The following is a 6,000-nucleotide window of genomic DNA, read 5'->3' as shown; positions in this document are numbered from 1 at the left end:
AATTCCATGCAGAACACTGGTTGCCATGGCAAAGAAAGGAAAAACTTTACAAATCTTCTTCTCAAAAACCAGAAGCTCTAGAGCTTACAAAATTTGTTCAAATCATGACCCCCGGGGTCAAATTGACCCCACCCCATGGGGTTCTTGATTGTACATAGAAAAATCTTCAAAATTTTCTAAATAAACCAGAAGGCCTAGAGCACAGATATTTGACGTGTAGGATTGCCTAGTAGACCCTTACAAAATTTATTCAAATCATGACCCCAGAGTCAAAATTGACCCTGCCCCAGGGGTCACTTGATTTTATAAAGGAAAGTCTTCAAAAAATTTCTAAAAATAAACCAGAAGGCTAAGAGCTTAGATATTTCATGTTTCAAATGTCAGACTGATGATTTTTAAAAAATTTTGAAAGATTTTCCGATGTACAGCCAAGTAACCCCTGGGGCAGGGCCAATTTTACCCCAAGGGTCATGATTTGAACAAAGTTTGTAGAAGTTTACTAGGCAATGTTACATATCAAATGTCTAAGATCTAGGCCTTCTGGTTTATTTTAGAAAATTTATGAAGATTTCCCAATGTACAATCAAGTAACCCCTGGGGCTGTGTCAATTTGACCCCGGGGTGGGGGGGGGTCAGAATTTAAACAACTTTTGTAGATGTCCACTAGGCAATGCTACAGGTCAAATATCTAAACTCTAAGCCTTCTGGGTTTTTTTTTGAAAATGTTGAAGATTTTCTTTTGTATTATCAAGTGACCCCTGGGGCTGGGTCAATTTTTACCCCGGGGGTCATGATTTGAACAAATTTTGTAGGGGTCTACTAGGCAATGCTACAAGTCAAATATCTGTGCTCTAGGCCTTCTGGTTTATTTAGAAAATTTTGAAGATTTTTCTATGTACAATCAAGAACCCCATGTGGCGGGGTCAATTTGACCCCGGGGGTCATGATTTGAACAAATTTTGTAGAAGTCTACTAGGCAATGCTACATGTCAAATGTCTAAGATCTAGGCCTTCTGGTTTATTTTTAGAAATTTTTTGAAGATTTTCCTATGTAAAATCAAGTGACCCCATGGGGCGGAGTCAATTGTGACCCCTGGGGCGGGGTCAATTTTGACCCCGGGGATCATGATATGAACAAATTTTGTAGAGGTCCACTAGGTAATGCTAGGTGTCAAATATCTAAGCTGTAGGCCTTCTGGTTTATTTTAAGAAATTTTTTGAAGATTTCCTATGTAAAATCAAGTGACCCCTGGGGTGGGTCAATTTTGACCCCGGGGGTCATGATATGAACAAATTTCGTAGAGGTCCACTAGGCAATGCTACTTGTCAAAGATCTAAGCTGTAGGCCTTCTGGTTTATTTTTAGAAAAAATTTGAAGATTTTCTATGTAAAATCAAGTGACCCCAGGGGCGGGGTCAATTTTTACCCCGAGGGTCATGATTTGAACAAATTTTGTAGGGGTCTACTAGGCAATGCTACACGTCAAATATCTGTGCTCTAGGCCTTCTGGTTTATTTAGAAAATTTTGAAGATTTTTCTATGTACAATCAAGAACCCCATGTGGCGGGGTCAATTTTGACCCGGGGGTCATGATTTGAACAAATTTTGTAGAAGTCTACTAGGCAATGCTACATGTCAAATAGCTAAGATCTAGGCCTTCTGGTTTATTTTTAGAAATTTTTTGAAGATTTTCCTGTGTAAAATCAAATGACCCCTGGGGCGGGGTCAATTTTGACCCCAGGGTCATGATTTGAACAACTTTAGTAGAGGTCCATTAGGCAATGCTACATGTGAAATAACTAAGCTCTAGGCTTCTGTTTTTTGAGAAGAAATTTTTTAAGATTTTCCTATGTAAAATCAAGTGACCCCTGGGGCGGGGTCAATTTTGACCCCAGGGTCATGATTTGAACAAACTTGGTAGAGGTCCACTAGGCAATGCTTCACACCAAATATCTAAGCTTTAGGGCTTCTGGTTTTTGAGAAGAAGATTTTTAAAGTTTTTCCTTTTGGTTGCCATGGCAACCAGAGTTCAGTATGGAATTCAATTCTTTGAACAATTTTTAAAGAGGACCATCCATGGAACATCCCTGTGAAGTTTCATCAAAATTGGCCTGGTGGTTTAGGAGATGTTGTTTAAAGGAAAGTTTGGACGGCCGGACGCCGGACGGTGAGCGATCACAATAGCTCACCTCAAGCACTTCCTGCTCAGGTGAGCTAAAAACACAAGAAAGTAGTTCAGTAGGTCAAGGTCATTGTCAGGTGACCCTAATCACTTGGGGTCATCAGGTAATTATAATTAATAGTGCAGAAATATCAAAGCTTTTTTCCATAGGGTCAAGAACAGGTTTAAACCTTCAAAATAAATATAATTAAAGTCTTACAAATGATATATATACATAATTAGGCATTAAACTGTCATCATTACAGAAGCTTTCAGATGTTCCCTCTATGTAAGTTATTCATTTGCAAGACATGATTTTGTTAAGGTTTCACAATTAATGAATTAAACAATATCATTATACTCATGAAGTTAAGTTCAGCAGGAAACAAGGTAAAAATAATCTTGTAGTATGCGCAAATACAAATTCAAAACATCTTGTTGTAAAAGAAGATGTCAAAATCTGTCTCTATTGATCTACATGCATACATGTATTGTTGTTATGTTCAAAATTGATTATATCAAATATGATTTAACTGCTGATTAGAACCTTCAGACATTAATATTCCCTTTTATAATTATTTAACAAGTAATTCCAGTAAGAATGCAGTATCCTTTGTTCAGTTCTATTGTAATTACTTTACTTTGATTTCATAAAGCAATTAAACAAGAGACACTTTTTGTTTCTATACATTCACATATTGAGCTAAGTCTAAGCACAAATGTTAATGAGAATCTACAAAACGAGTGATCAAGTGATTATAGTTGTGTTATTGCCAATGCATCTATTCACATTTTCTTTTTCTTCACATTTTATCGTCACACTATCATTTCATTTAGATGATGTCATAAGCATTCGGCACATCTGTTTGGTCAATAATGACACTATAATGATAAAACATCAACAGACAGGCCAGGACCCCAAAATAAATCCAGGACCCATTTACTACATATCTTAATTTAGTTAAATAAAGCTATTCAATTCGGCAGTGCTGCATTTCAGTTGAAAAATACAGCCTCTATCACATACACAAGCTAAATGTTGACAGACAACAGACAAACAGACGATAGACAGATGACAGACGCCCAACATCTAGCAATCGTAATAACTCACCAGAGCCACTGAGAGAACATTTGTGTAAAGTTTCATCAAAATTCATTCACTGTTTTTGGAGAAGTCGTTTAAAGAAATAGTTGATGATGGAGGAACGCCCCCTATGCATAATTAACCACATACGACAGACATGATTACATCAGCTAAATATTGTTTTAAAATAGTGACTGCTGTTTCTGACGAGAACATATTTAAACTTTTCAATATATACATATAGGTAAAGTGACCAAGTCCTCTGGCAGTCATGTTTTTAAATGAATCAGAATTTATCTAAAAAACAATGATGAATCCTGGTGAAACGGCTGCATGTCAGTACATGCAATCAGCTGTTTAGATAGGATAGAATCTGTGACTAGGGTTCTGGGTGTAACACATTGTCTGATTATGAGAAACATTTGTGCCAAGTAACATTAAAATCCCTTGGTGGATGGCTGCAGCTAACAGGAGAAAAACCCTATTGACTTTTGACCTCCAAGTTGTGACTGGATGAATAATTACAGATAAATAATAATATAAACAAACATGTTGTACAAGTTTGAACAGAACTGGTGAAGAAATGAAAAGGCCTGTAACTTCCCTTAAAAATCATTCAAATCATGTTAGTCAACTTTGGCAGAAGTAGTTTGGACAAAGTTTATCAAACAAGAGAATCATAGTGGACCTATCACATTCACCTGACCTTTGGTATTTGACCTTTGTAGATTTTCTCTTCTTTTTCATCTTACTTTATTCCAGAGACTTTCACAGAGGAGTGATTACGCTTGCTGACTTTGAATCATTTGCCTCATCACAACTGTGGGTTTGAAACCCTTGCTTAGGATATAGAATTCTTTTATGTGAGGATGCCATTCAGCTGGCTTAGGAAAGATTGGTGGTTCTACCAAAGTGCTGACTCATGCCTGAAAAAAAATACTGGAGGAACACCTGGGCATACATGCCATATTTTCCGACGGTCAGTAAGGGAGATTTGCCTCAGCAGGGCTTTTTTTAAGGGAGATTTGGGTAACAATAAGGGAGACTTTTATTCGTTCATTTTTTACGCGCTAAATAGCCGTTTTCATGAAAAAATCATCATGTTTTTTTACATTGAATTGATGATTGGAGCCAACAGTTGTGTACAGAATGCATGATTATTACTTATAGCCATTACTTAATCCAAGAAAATTCAGAATTACATGAAAGATTGAACCAGGAACTTTGTTTTTGCTTTAAGTGTTGATGCTTCTGCATCTGGAGAGAGTGATCTTTTTGACATGTTTAAGCATACAATACTCAAAAGATTGTGGAGATATCATGTCAAAACAGTCTTTTAAGGGCAGTCATTTTTTTCATAAATGAAGTTGTTAAAACAAAAATGAAAGTAGTTCTTTTGCTGGATTGTCCATATTTAGATTAAAACTACATGTATTTAACCTGGGAATTCTTCTCCTGTTAATTATTGCAACATGACAATATCACAAAGGAATGGCAGTCAATTATTCAGGCAGTATGAATTGCAATTTATTTCATAAAATTCACTTATCCGAATTCATGTCTGTCCGAAATTCTGTGTAGTTGACATTAACTCGCCAGTTTTGTTAAGTCGTCGTTGATTTTTTGCATGTTGTGCAAGTATTTAAATTGAGAAGCATAAACTTGCTGTTTAAGCACTAACCTGTCTCATCCTCTGATGGCTCGGTAAATATGGGAAAAGAGTGTTTCCCGATAAATATTGAGGTCAGCGAAAACGAAAGTACACTGGCAGGTGGCAGTAAAATGATGTAATTTTAAGACTGGTTTACATATTGCTTTGAAAAACTACGGATCAGTGGCTTTGATGTTATTGAATCAGCCTAAAATCTTGCATGCACATGTTTACAATTGCCTACAGGTAAGATTAAATGGTTAATTGTTTGCAGATGGTGACGGTAGGTGGTAAGACAATTAATGCCTCAGGCGTGTATCTCTCGATAAACAAGCTAGGGATTATAGACAACTACGAAAATTATGTTTGAAGAGTATTTCCTGGCTACTCTATATTGAATTTCAAGTATTTTCTAAAGGTCTACATGTGGTCCGAGATACGATTTTTCGACAGAGGACTTTTTTTCTGAATTTATTTTTTACGGAAGGTTTTCATGTCCTGGCGGGAGACCGGGAGATATACTGAAAATACGGGAGAAAAAGTCTCCCGGCGGGAGATATGGCATGTATGCCTGAGTTCTTCCTCCGCTACAAAAAGCTGAAAAGTTTATGTTGGTGTGACTTTAAACCCAACAAAATAAAATTGATTCAGATAGTAAAAGAATACATAAATTCAGTTTGTCAGTTGTGGTTTTCACAGTAATTGACTTAATTGACATTTTATTCTAATTTATCTTTTTAGCTCACCTGAGCCAAAGGCTCATGGTGAGCTTTTGTGGTCGTCCGTCGTGTGTTGTGCAGCCGTCAACAATTTCTAAAAATAATCTTCTTGAAAACTACTTGGCAGATTTACACCAAACTTCACAGGAATGCTCCTTGGGTGTCCCCCTTTCAAAATTGTTCAAAGAATTGAATTCCACACTGAACTGGTTGCCATGGCAACTGAAAGGAAAAGTTTTAAAAATCTTCTTGTCCAAAACCGCAAGGCGTAGAGCCTTGATATTTGGCATGTGACATCATCTAATGGTCCTTTATGAAGATTGTTCAAATTATGTTCCTGGGGTGAAAAGAGGCCCCGACCCGGGGTCCAAAGTTTTACATAGAT

General features: G+C 36.8%; 1 long non-coding RNA gene across 1 annotated transcript in view; it reads left to right on the top strand.

Moving 5' to 3' along the window:
- Positions 1–5,022: 5,022 nt before the first annotated feature.
- The window catches only part of LOC123565020 (uncharacterized), a 60,246-nt gene continuing 59,268 nt past the window's right edge, over positions 5,023–6,000 (top strand). The window contains exon 1 of the long non-coding RNA XR_008370037.1: positions 5,023–5,142. This is a non-coding gene — a long non-coding RNA (uncharacterized LOC123565020). The remainder of the gene's footprint in view (positions 5,143–6,000) is intronic.

Source organism: Mercenaria mercenaria, chromosome 2, assembly GCF_021730395.1.
Source record: "Mercenaria mercenaria strain notata chromosome 2, MADL_Memer_1, whole genome shotgun sequence".
NCBI lineage: Eukaryota > Metazoa > Mollusca > Bivalvia > Venerida > Veneridae > Mercenaria > Mercenaria mercenaria.
Note: the sequence above shows the minus strand (reverse complement) of the source record. Positions and strands in the feature narration are given on the sequence as shown.